General features: G+C 43.5%; 2 pseudogenes; both read right to left on the reverse strand.

Moving 5' to 3' along the window:
- Positions 1-7,714: 7,714 nt before the first annotated feature.
- Positions 7,715-8,432, reverse strand: LOC140856854 (germin-like protein 9-3; annotated as a pseudogene).
- Positions 8,433-13,164: 4,732 nt separating this feature from the next.
- LOC140856855 (germin-like protein 9-3) lies at positions 13,165-14,039 on the reverse strand (annotated as a pseudogene).

Raw genomic sequence — 14,039 nt, forward strand, 5'->3', positions numbered from 1 at the left:
GCTAACAAACTATTGCCATAGAGGGTGCCAACTGGTTGGTAGGGAAATTGCGGGAAAAATCTCTCATGTTGATGCAGGACAGGAGACCTCAGTTTGATCCCTTCCTCGCTCTGATATTCGACAGGCTTCTATCCTTTTCTTTTTCCAAGAATATGTCCATGGAAAGGTGTCTATACTCTTTCAGCATGCATGTGTCAATCCTCAGTTATATATCAGACATTCTTCTGTTTTAGTACAATGGTTGTTCATAAAAATTTTCTATCACCAAATACTGAAATGGCTATTTCAATGTCAGAGCAGTTCATTGTAAACGAGTTTTTTTTTTTGAATGTAATGGAGGAACTGAGGCACTTCTCCCAGATTTATTGCAGAATTCAATCAATAAACTGTCATTTTGATTATATATGGATGAGCTCCATAAACTGTCATTTTGACTGTATATGGATGAGTTCGATATACTGGAACTTACCAATTGACAAGGTCACCAGCCAATGGAATTTTCTTCTGCAATCAGACAAGCATATGTGGTTGGTGTTCGGCTCAAGTTAATCATTAAGTTCATCTTCTACCAGAAACAATCATTAAACTCAAGTTAATCTTCCTTTTCCTCTTAAACATAAATGGATCTCAATTGGGAGCTTGACCTACATGCCAGAGAACTCTTAGAAAAGTGCGCAGCATTGTCATCTAGTCAAATTATATTGCTTTGGTGCTTAGTTACTTCAGATATCAGAGTCCCCAACTCTGCAGCAAACTGGCTGTCCCAATGTAATGACAGTGATTGTTGGCTTCGTTAGCATAAGCTTAAGAAGACTTGCGCTGGAATGTTGAGGCAGATGAATGGTTAATCTGACAGAGATAGTCATGGAGATGAATACACACAATCATACAGCTTATAGAGCAAAAAACCACTTGAGGCAGTGCAAAACCACAAGGTATGCTACAGACCGCGTTAAGGAGCCAGGGATCTTAAATGCGGCTCTAGACTTTTGTAGAAAAAACAAATGAATGAAGTAGATTAAGTTGAACATACTAATGATGGACTTGCAGAAAAATGTCAATTCAATTTTTTCTTGTAAGAAAAAGATAGTGAGATCCTACCATAAGTTTATTCTGAGAATAAATAAAAAAAGAGAATAATATTCAGTCTAAGACAATCATAGGCCGAGCTTGGGTATACAAAATATCAAATCTTAAATAGGTCTGGTCTAAAGCCCGAGTAAAATGGATATCGCTTTGGCCCAACACCTAGCCCATGAACAGCGGATAACCCTGTCAATTTCCCTTTTTGCTTTTCCTTTTTTTGTTAACCTTGAGGTGACCTCCATCGAGGTAAAGAGAATGTTGTCCGCAAAGAAATAGAAGAAGTATTCAACAAAATCCTACTTTGTTCCTCTCTCCATAAGCCTCCGCAGATAACTGCCACCACAGATAACTGCCACCAGGGTATCCTCAACCCTCCTATCAGGGCTGAGCAAATAATCAAAATCCAAAAAAATCCACCCAATTGGACCCAATAAACACCAGTTGCGGTTGGTTGCAAGATATAAATCGGATGAAATTGAGTTGAAATTTATAAAAAATTATTTATTTATAGTCAGATTCGGATCATATACTTTTAACTCATATGAAACCAAAACAAACCGATGTATTATTTTATAAACTCATTTTCATTTTTGGGACGGTATCATTTAGACTTCAATATTTATTTTAAAAAATACTCCATCACCCATTTAGATTCATGGGAATATTAATATTGAATTGTTGATGGAAGCGTTTCAATTTGAAACAATTTTAAAGTGAAAGCTTTCAGATGTAATTGCTTTCAGATAAGTAAATTTTTCTATTTCTGTTTTGTTTTGTACTGATTCAAAAATAAATTCAAAATTTATAACTTATAAAATTTAGATCTTTTTTATATTAAATTGATAAAAAAAATAAATAAATTTAAGTGGACCAATATTGAATTTAAAATCAATATTGGGTCAACATTGAAGTCCAAACCGACAATCCATCCGAATCTACTACAAATTGTTTACTTCGATTTTAAAAGATTTATACATGATAAACGATCGGCAGTAGATTGAATTTTTTTGATCTAATTAGATTTAATCAGATAAATTTTTTTTCTTAATTCGATTGAATCCTGTTGCGGCCAATTCCCTCATCGTCGGGAACGAGCGCCTGCAAAAGAAGTCCGCACTGACCGGAGGTGGCTCCGGCGGAGATCCTCTGACGGTCAAGTCAGAGAGGAGACTAGGCAACAGTAGACAAGAATTAAGGAGCTCAGTGAGAGAGTGCGAGAGAGAGAGAGAGGAGGAGGGATTCAGGGGGTTCGAAAGGACCTCTCAGTACTGTTGCGTTCTCCGATATATATAGTGGAGCACGGTATGGCGCCGTCATTAATGGCGCAGACAATGGAAGAATTGTCAAATCGTCGGAGGCCATCAGAGTTGTCGTGGGCTGTCAAATCACCATGGGTTGTCAGAATCAACCCATGTCCTTGGCAGGACAATGTTCCAGGGCGATCACACAGCACGTCCTTGACAGGATAGCAGTCCATAGCGGTCGTAAGGTATTTGGGAGGGCTGGCCGATCATACGTCGGTATTCGGCTGTCGAGACGTCGGATGATGACCCAGAGGCACCGTCGGCTGGTCTGGTGTCTTGCTTAAGTCGAATGTTGGCTGCCACCCCCAACAGTGAGTCGGTAATATGGGTTCGGCCGCTCGGTCGGTCGGAAACAGTATGGGTCGGTTCAGCCGACACACATTCAGTCGGATATTATCGACAGCCGTCTGTCGGTCGTCGGATCGTCCGTCGGAGTCGTCTGTCGGAGTCGTCCGTCGGGGTCGTCCGTCGGGGTCGTCGGTGGAGTCGTCCGTCGGGGTCGTCCGTCGGAGTCGTCCATTGGGGTTGTCGGTCGGAGTCATCCGTCGGGGTCGTCCGTCGGAGTCGTCCATCGGGGTCGGTCGGGATCGTCCGTCGGAGTCGTCCATCGGGGTCGTCCGTCGGAGTCGTCCGTCGGTCGGGGTCGTCGGTCGGGATCGTCGATCGGTATATCCCAACAGTTGTCCCCCCCACTCTTGAGTCCGATGTCGTGTTGACTCGCGTGAACATGTGGGCGACGGCTTCGGATGAAAGGAGTGGTTTTCCGTCACGTCTTGCCCCGACTCTGGAGATCGCATCAACGAACAATCCGATGTTGGTCGTCTCGAAAGTAGGTCGAGCCTGCACGTCGGGTCGGAGGTCGGCCAACCTCCGAACGTTGCTCGTCGACACGATTATTCTGTAGAGTCTGATAGTCGAGTAGCGTCCGACGTATTCGGATAGGATAACGATGGCAAGTCGAAAATCCATTGTCCGATCTTTGGTTGGGCGTGCATGTCGGGACGTATGATAAATGGTGGCAAGCCGAATATCCTTCGACCGGTCGTGATCGGATCGGTATGTCGCAAGTCGAATATCCATCGACGTAGCATATCGAGTCGTATGATAGATGGTGGCAAGTCGAATATCCTTTGACCGATCGTGATCGGATCGGTATGTTGCAAATCGAATATCCATCGACGTAGCATGTCGAGTCATATAATAGACGGTGGCAAGCCGAATATCCTTCGATCGATCGTGATCGGATCGGTATGTCGCAAGTCGAATATCCATCGACGTAGCATGTCGAGTTGTATGATAGACGGTGGCAAGCCGAATATCCTTCGACCGATCGTGACCGGATCGGTATGTCGCAAGTCAAATACCCGTTGCCCAGATCTTGATCGGGCGGGTATGTCGCGGTTGCCTTGGCGTTTTGCCCTTTCTTAGTCGAAGCTAAGTTGGCAAATTAGCCAGCCGCATTGGTCGAAGCCCTTTTGCCTTCAGAGATGGGGCCATCGTAGATATTCCGTCCCTTCGATCTTCGTCATAGAATTCGATGTGTCATCGGCGATCGAAACGTAGATTGAGCTGTTGGTTCGGTGATCGGCGATCAATTCGACGACGGAGTCATAGATTCGACGATCGACGATCAGTTCGATGATGGAGTCATAGATTCGACGATCAACGATCGAGCCATTGGTTCGGCGATCGTCGATCAGTTCGATGACGGAGTCGTAGATTCGACGATCAACGATCGAGCGTTGGTTCGGCGATCGGCGATCAATTCGGCGATGGAGTCGTAGATTCGTCAATCGACGATCGAGCCGTTGGTTTGGCGATCGACGATCAGTTCGACGATGGAGTCGTAGATTCGGCGTTCAACGATCGAGCCGTTGGTTCGGCGATCGGCGATCAGTTCGGCGACGGAGTCGTAGATTCGGCGATCAACGATCGAGCCATTGGTTCGACGATCGGTGATCAGTTCGACAACGGAGTCGTAGATTCGGCGATCAACGATTGAGCCGTTGGTTCGGCGATCGACGATCAGTTCGATGATGGAGTCGTAGATTCGGCGATCAACGATCAAGCCATTGGTTCGACGATCGACGATCAGTTCGACGATGGAGTCATAGATTCGGCGATCAACGATCGAGCCGTTGGTTCGGCGATCGGCGATCAGTTCGACGATGGAGTCGTAGATTCGGCGATCAACGATCGAGCCGTTGGTTTGGCGATCGACGATCAGTTTGACGACGGAGTCATAGATTCATCGATCGACGATCGAGCCATTGGTTCGACGATCGGCGACCAGTTCGACGACGGAGTCGTAGATTCGGTGATCGACGATCGAGCCGTTGGTTTGGCGATCGACGATCAGTTTGATGATGGAGTCGTAGATTCGGTGATCAATGATCGAGCCGTTGGTTCGGCGAACGACGATCAGTTCGGCGATGGAGTCGTAGATTCGACGATCGACGATCGAGCCGTTGGTTCGGCGATCGGCGATCAGTTCGGCGATGGGGTCGTAGATTCGACGATCGATGATCGAGCCGTTGGTTCGGCGATCGGACCACATTGGTCGAGGCCTTTTGCCTTCAAAGGCGGAGGCCGTCGCAGATATTCCACTCCTTCGATTTCGTCGTAGAATCTGCGCACGAGGAGTGGAGAGAGGGATGTAGGAGTCATACCTGCGATGCGTTGGTCTCAGACTCCGTCATCGGGGTAAGACCCGTCTATCGGTGGGGGGCTTGCTGGGTTCAGCAGGGGCCCGACCTTTCTTCCCCTTTTCCTTCCAGCCCGTGCCCTAGGTCAGACGCCGGTCGGAAGCTCCTTCGTCTGCATGCATGTATTTGTACGCGCGCTCCAGCAATTCGGCGTACGTCCGGGGGAGGGTCTTGTCCAGAGAGTATGTGAAACGGGACTCCCTTAGCCCCTTCTTCATGGCCGAAATAGCCATGTCTTCGTTGAGGTCCCGGACCTCAAGCGTGGCCACGTTGAATCGCGTCACGAAGTGTCGGAGCGTCTCGTTTTCTCCCTGTTTGAGGGAAAAAATACTGTCCGAGGTTCGTGGTGGCTTCCGACTGGTGCTGAAGTGGGCCACGAAAGAGTGCTCGAGCTGTCCAAAGGAGTGGATACTCCCTGATCGAAGATCGGAGTACCAGGCCCTGGCAGCTTTGCGGAGTGTGGCGGGGAAGCCGATGCAAAGAAGAGCGTCGGTTGCCCCTTGAATCGTCATGAGAGCTTTGTAGCTCTCCAAATGGTCAATCGGGTCGGTGGAGCCGTCGTAAGGCTCCACGTGTGGCATCTTGAACCGATTGAGGATCGGTTCGTCGAGGATGAGTCAGGAGAGAGGTTGGGCAGTCTGAAAGTCAACGTCATTCGAGGACTTCCATCCATCCACCTGCAGCTGGGCAAGCCAACGGTCGATTTCTTCGAACCTGCATTCGTAGTTGTCGATCTGTCGGTGCTGAGAGACCCCGGGGGTGGAGTCTCCGGAGGAGTCCGAGAGAGAGGCGGACGGTGTTCGCGGTCGCTTCTCTTTCCTCGCTCGCTCCAGCTGGGAGAGAGATGGCCGTCGAGACCGGTGGGTGTTGCGCCGTGGCCACCCCTCCTCCTCTTGGTGGGAGCGCTGTGGCGGGTGCTCCCGAGGAGGCGACGGAGATCGATGCGGGTTTCGACGGCTGCTCCTGGAGGGCACCGGTCGTGCCGCCAGTCGCTCCGCCGGCAAGGGCGGCAACCGGATCGGTCACTGCTGAAGGCTCTTGACCGCGTCTGTCAGCACGGTCATCTGTCGCACGATCGCTGCGATCTGTGCCTCCATGGTCACCGCGGGATGCCGAGAGCTAGGTTTCGCCATGGAGGGTGGAGGAGAGGCCTCTTCCCGATGGGAAGTGCGCCTCGCCGATCCGGTGACTCTCGACCGTTGAGCTCTTGTTCTTGTCATCTTAGGAGATATTTCGAGTCCCCCTATCTGGTGCGCCAAATCTGTTACGGCCAATCCCCTCGTCGCCTGGTCGTCGGGAACGAGCGCTTGCAAAAGAAGTCCGCACTGACCGGAGGTGGCTCCGACGGGGACCCTCCGACGGTCAAGTCAGAGAGGAGACTAAGCAACAGTAGACAAGAATTAAGGAGCTCAGCGAGAGAGTGTGTGAGAGAGAGAGAGAGGAGGAGGGATTCAGGGGGTTCGAAAGGACCTCTCAGCACTGTTGCCTTCCCCGATATATATAGTGGAGCGCGGTATGGCGCCGTCATTAATGGCGAGACAATGAAAGAATTGTCAAATCGTCGGAGGCCGTCAGAGTCGCCGTGGGCTGTCAAATCGCCGCGGATTGTCAGAATCAACCCATATCCTTGGCAGGACAATGTTCCAGGGCGGTCACACAGCACGTCCTTGACAGGACAGCAGCCTATAGCAGTCGTACGGTATTTGGGAGGGCTGGCCGATCATACGTCGATATTCGACTGCCGAGACGTCGGGTGATGATCCGGAGGCACCGTCGGCTGGTCTGGTGTCTTGCTTAAGTCGGACGTCGGCTGCCACCTCCGACAGTGAGTCGGTAATATGAGTTCGGCTGCTCGATCGGTCGGGAACAGCATGGGTCGGTTCGGCCGACACACATTCGGTCGGATATTATCGGCAGCCGTCTGTCGGGGTCGTCCGTCGGAGTCGTCTGTCGGAGTCGTCCGTCGGAGTCGTCCGTCGGGGTCGTCCGTCGGGATCGTCCGTCGGAGTCGTCCGTCGGGGTCGGTCGGGGTCGTCCGTCGGAGTCATCCGTCGGGGTCGTCCGTCGGAGTCGTCCGTCGATCGTCGGTCGGAGTCGTCCGTCGAGGTCGTCGGTTGGTATATCCCAATAAATCTGATCGATGTTCAGTCCTATCTCCTATAATCGGCCATGCTACTCATCAATAATGAGCTTTGCAATTTCTCATTTTTCTATGCCCATGGGGAGAGCATGCAGTTGTTTGCATTGCCATATTTTTTTTTAAATCTATTTTATTTTGGAAAGATACAGTATTATGATATCTATGTAGCTGAAAAGATTATGTATAATTTATGGAATTAACTGAGAAGAGAGTCCAAAGCAGTGGGCGGCGTTAATTCTATTTACTTCGAAATATGTGTAAAATACAGTAGATGGCCCATAAGATCCTGAGGCTACTCAGTTCACATGGGAATAGCAGCATGGAAATGAACAAATAAAAAATATTAATGCGGTCAACCAATAACGCTTTGTATCTTATTTAGTTTCGTTTATGTCATTGAGGTGGTTTCCCACCATTCAGCGCATGAACAAATCAGGAAATTTTAAAATACAAGAAGGGGATGGATTACACTCTCAAAGTCAGACAACACCATAAATAAAGAATAACCAAGTAATCAACATTACTGCCAAAGAAGAAAAACACACAGACACCAGCAACTCGAGATGCTCCAGTGAATTATACGTATATCAACCCATGGTGGCAGCTGAAACAAGTTTGTCTATGGTTTGGGCATCGGTCTTGAAGGACTTGGCCAATATATCTTCGTCAATGCCACTGCCAAACAAAGTCTTCGGAAGAGACACCGTGCCGGCGTTAGCACTGCCGAATGCCGACAAGGCAACGGCTGGGTATCTGGGGTCTTTGTTCACTTGGAAGTGCACCAGGCCCTTGGGGAACACAAACAGTCACCAGTCCGAAGCGTCTGAGTGAAGAGCGTGTTGTTGGAGTCCACAAGCCGACCTGGAGCCATCCTTGCACGACAAGGAGAAGCTCTGCCGAGCGAGGGTGGGTGTGGGGTGGATTGATGCCCCCAGGTGCAAACTGGAGCGCAGCATACGAGACGCTCTGCCCCATGAGTGCTGGGAACTCCACCTGGCTCGCTTTGGTCACCTTAAATGTTGCATCCATGGGAGCACCCCTCAAGGCCTGTTTGAGCCCTTTGAAGGTGAAGAAGTCGGCATCTGCAGAGACTCCATCAGGAACTATGAAATCTGATGCGATGTCAGGGTCTCCAGCATGTGTGCCGAGGAGGGTTGCGAGAACTATGGCAAGAGTTAGCCATGCATTGGAAGCCATTTTTTCTTGGTGTCTGGTGCTTCTTCTGGATGCATGTCTAAGGAGTGAGGTGGGGTATAAATAGGCATGTAGAAGCACTGAAAGGAAGAAATTTTCAAAGGAATGGACTCGATATGCATTGTTTAATACAATATCTGCATGCCGGCCTAGAAGCAATGCCCGTCCACTGCTATAGCTGGACACAGTCCATAGCTGACAGCTAGGTATTCTATGTTATGCTCTCAAGTTTGTAATTTTCTGGTTAGCCTTGTCCAGGTTTAACTCAAAACTAATCTTATTTAGAGAGCCTCCATGAATCATAGCGTACATTCGATATATGGTACCGCCTCAAGGTAATCAACCTGGTCCAAGCAAACTACTTAGTAACAAACTATTGCCATAGGCAGTGCCAACTGGCGGAGTACAGAAATTCTAGGAAAACCTCTGATGTTGATGCATGAGACCTCAGTTTGACCTCTTCCCCGCTTTGATGTTTGGCTGGCTTCTATCCTCCTAGTTTTGTTTCTTTTTTCCCCTCCAAAACATATGTATAGAAATATTGATGTATTCTTTTAATATAACAACCTAAGGTCTCACTCAAAAAAAAATTAATCGAAAGATATTATTTAAATTTTTTGATCATGTATAAATACTCAAGATCTATACAATGCATAGCTAATGTAGAACTAAATATACGTGTACACAGGTCTTCGCATTCAATGTCTGTCATTGTCAATTTACAGTTATATAATAGCTATTCTTCTATTTAATATGAAGGTTGTCATAATTTTTTTGTTATAGCCGGACACTAAATTGGCTATTTGCACGTAGGCAAAGCAGTTCATTATAAAGCTAGGGGCCCAGTTTGTAATTTGGTTGTATATGGATGAGCTCCATAAACATTGCCATTTTGATTATATCTGGATCAGCTCCATGTAAGAACCTTGTCCATTTTACTTTTTTTTTTTTTTGCATGAATTTATAAGCAAACAAAAGAAGCAAAAAGAGAGGGTTTTTGAACCTCATCGGGCTGAGCGCGTGAGGTAGAAGAGAACTCCCGATGGAGTTTTTCTCTCTCTTTGAGTTTGAATGGAATTGGGAATTGGAGCTCACGGGATCTCTAAATCCTAGCTATAAATTCTTTCCCCTTGCCCTTTAAGCATCTTGCCCCTCATCCTCGATTAATTGCTGATGAAAGCCCCTTGATTTTCTTTCATTTATCATTAATTAGGTTTGGCGATTCACCACCCATTCATCATCGGAGGTGAGATAATCCGCCTGAATCTCTTCTCTTTAGATATTCCCAATTTCCTCAACTGTCGTCAAGATCCTATTGTCATTGGCAAGACCCCAAATCAATACAAAATCCAATTAATGCTCTGCTTCTTGTTTTCTTCCCCCTATTTATTTTATTTTTTTTATTCTGCCATCGAGTCGACCACTATCGTGCTAGGGTTGTTGAGGGTTGAAGCCATCCAGTTCTGCTGCCGTTAAGGGTCATCGCTAGAGGGAGGTCACTGGCCTACCATCATTTTGCCTTCTCCTATTTTCATGAAGAAGAAAAAGAAGAAAATGAGAGAAAGGGAAGAAGAGGATAGAAAAAGAAAAGAAAACATAAAACAAAGAGAAAGAAGAAAAAAGGAGAAGAAGAAAAAAGAGAGAATTCCTCCCTCTTCCCTTTCTTCACTTGCTTTCTTTAGTTTCTCTCTCTATTTTCTCTCTTTATGAGTTTCTCTCTCTATAATTTTTTCTCATTATGTATTTTTCTCTTTAGAAATTCTATAGTCTAATGGAGGGTCTAGATGTCTAGGTAAATCTAGATCAATTGATTGACTCTATGAGGGATCTTCGATCTATAATGTTCAGATATTTTTTTATAATTTTTCTATCCTTAATCGTATATGATTTTTATGTTTGATCATGATTATATAAAAATACAACTGTTTGCATAAAAAGGTGTCAAGCAGAACACCTCAATCCCAAGTTTATAGATCGAGAAGCAGATCGATTGCTATACTTGGATCTGGATTGGTAGAGGTGAGAATCTTTTTACATGATTATCTGTATATATATTTTTGTACTATGCATGATGATTTTGACTTTGTTTAGATATATGATTCTTTATTATATATATATATATCACATATTGATTATTTTGATTCTTGGAAACATAATATCTGATGTTTTGAAATTGAATAAGAAATATAATACAAATTATTGAATGATTTATTGATTGTGTAAAAGGATTTGGAATAGCCATGATGTGGATTGTCGGTCAGGCTGAATTGTGATATTTTGAATTGCTAGTTATGAGTCGAATTATGGCACCTTAGTTTGCCACCACAGGTCAAAGTATGGATATTCTGATTTTCCATCATAGGTTGAAGCGTAGATATTTTAGTTTGCCACTGCAGGCCAAAACGTGATTATTATGGATTGTCACTATAGATCGAAACGTGATTTATGGTTTGTCAGTCATGGGTTGACGTATGACCATGATTAGTTCAAAATCGAAAAAAACTATTGGTTTGGAACTCTTAATAAAACATGAATTATAAGTCATATGAACCCACGGATCATAATTATGTAGATTTATGATAATACATGATTAGTAATATATATTTATATAATTATTGAGTTATATTAAATGTCTGACCAAGATTTTATTGTTTATGATTTTTTTTGATATTGCTCATTTATTATTTTTGAATCGTATTATTATATTGATGTATATATATGATGGGATTCTTAATAGGTTGTAAATCCCATACCTCCGATTCTTCCTTTGTTTTTAGAGTTACATGATGTGTAGTATTGATTGGATTTGGTACGAAGTTGAGTACTAGAGTTATTAGTTCATTGGGTTGTTTGGTTTTTGATAATTATAATTGAATAAATTTATTTGATTATTATGAATCTATTTAATTGACATATTTGATCATTTATTTTAAATAAATTTTGATTTTATTAAAGATTTTACAGGTCTTACATAACCTAGAGGGCTTGTTCTAAGATTTATGCGCCGTGTCATGGCGTGCACTCCATAAACTCAAATGTAGCAATTGATAAGGTCACCAGCCGATGGAATTTTCTTTCATCATTAGACAAGCAATTGGTGTTGGACCAGTCGAAGAAGCGGACAAGCAGATCAACAGAAGAGTCCATTTGGAAAATGTTTAATCTTGGACGTTCAACACGGCTTCAGGATATAGCCCACAATGAAATGCACTGATAGCAAGGAAATATGTCCAAGAACAATACTAGATGAAGGAAAAAATTTAACACAGTCCAATTATATTATTGCACTGGTGCTCGATAAATCCCTCCACTGGAGACTCGCTTATTTTTTTAAATATATAAAAATACATTAATACCTTCACAAAATTACTATTTCATGTCCTTATTTTTTTTTTGGGATATTTATCTATTAAGGTTGTTTTGATCATTTCGATTTTAAATCATTAATTTTTTAATGATATTAGATGACATAGATATGTATGCAATAAAAAAAAGAAAAAAGAAGGATATATATATATATAAAATAAATATTTTATGAGGGTATAATATAAATATTGATTTTGAAAGTATATTTATGTAAATTTTAATATTTAAGAGTTATGTATAATTTTTTTTTTTTTTTTTACTTTGAGGTGACTTCAATCTACCTGAGGAAAGGAGAATGCTACCCATAAAAAAAATAGAAGAAGTGTATAAGAAAATCCTACCTTTTTCTCTCTCCATATGCATCAACAAGTAATTGCCATAAGAGTATCTGAAACTCTTTTTTAATTGGCCATGTTCCACATAAGGCTGAAACTGGATCGAATATGAATTGGATACTAACATATCCATATCCATATTTATTTTTCTAACAAATATAAATATAGATAGATATTATTCGAATGTAAAAATTTATATTCATATTTGTTTTAAATAGATACGGATACAGTTCGGATATTAAAAATATAAATATAATTATCAATATAACTTAGATAATCAAACTTTATGACTACAGAATAAAAGATATTATTAAATAGATGAAAAATTAAATTAATAATATATTTATATGATTATATTTTTTTAAAAATTAGTAAAAATACTATATATAATTATATAGAGTTATATGTCGATTCGAATATTCGGATATGAATCAGATAATTGTCTATCCATATCCATATCTATTTTTTTTTATGGATATACGTACGGATACGGATATTAGTCGGATTCTCAAATTTCTATGCATATCCAGATTATTCGGATACGAAAATAGATTTGGACGAATAATATCCATACTACTTTCATCTCTAGTTCTACATTAATGTTGTAGCCTCGAAACTTTTTCTTTTTTCTATGGAAAAGCATGTTTTTGGACTGTCCTCTTTTTATTTTTATCACTTTTCTTTGGAAAGACAGAATTATGTTGTTCCATATATATATATATAGCTGGAAGGATGACGTGTAATTTATGATATGAGCTGAAAATAGGGTTCAAATTAAGCAGTGGGCGACGTGTATTGTAATTTGTATGTAATTCGAAATATGCATAAAATACAGTAGATGGCCCAACAGATCATGAGCCTAACAATTCATTCAATTCACACAGGAATAGTAGCATGGAAATGGCAAAATAAAAATATTAACATGTCTAATGAAAGCAGTCAAGCAATAACGTTTTGTATCTCATTTAAATTCTTTATTAATGAAATTTGAGGTGGTTCCCACATTCCACTCAAGAACAAGACAGGTATTTTTAAAAAAAAATAAAACAATAAAGGGAATACATTACACTCTCAAAGACAGACGACAACACTATAAATAAAGAACGACCAAGTAATCAACATTAATCCAAGCCATGAGAAGCCAAAGACGAAAGGCACCCAGACACCAGCAACTCGATCGAGATGCTCAAGTGAATTACGTAAATCAACCCATGGTGGCAGCTGAGACAAGCTTGTCAATGGTCTGAGCATCAGTCTTGAAGGACTTGGCCAACACATCTTCGTCAATGCCACTGCCAAACAAAGTCTTTGGAAGAGACACTGTGCCGGCGTTAGCACTGCCGAATGCAGACAAGGCAACAGCTGGGTACCTGGGGTCTTTGTTCGCTTGGAAGTGCACCAGGCCCTTGGGGAACACAAACATGTCACCAGTCCGAAGCACCTGAGTGAAGAGCGTGTTGTTGGAGTCCACAAGCCCGACTTGGAGCCATCCTTGCACGACAAGGAGAAGCTCTGCCGACCGAGGGTGGTTGTGGGGTGGATTGATGCCCCCAGGTGCAAACTGGAGCGCAGCATACGAGACGCTCTGCCCCATGAGTGCTGGGAACTCCACCTGGCTCGCCTTGGTCACCTTAAATGTTGCATCCATGGGAGCACCCCTCAAGGCCTGTTTGAGCCCTTTGAAGGTGAAGAAGTCGGCATCTGGAGTGACTCCATCAGGAACTATGAAATCTGATGTGATGTCAGGGTCTCCGCATGCGTGCCGAGGAGGGTTGCGAGAACTATGGAAAGAGTTAGCCATGCATTGGAAGCCATTTTTTCTTGGTGTCTGGTGCTTCTTCTGGATGCATGGCTAAGGAGTAAGGTGGGGTATAAATAGGCATGCAGAAGCACTGAAAGGAAGAAATTT

Source organism: Elaeis guineensis, chromosome 4, assembly GCF_000442705.2.
Source record: "Elaeis guineensis isolate ETL-2024a chromosome 4, EG11, whole genome shotgun sequence".
In the NCBI taxonomy this organism is placed as follows: Eukaryota; Viridiplantae; Streptophyta; class Magnoliopsida; order Arecales; family Arecaceae; genus Elaeis; species Elaeis guineensis.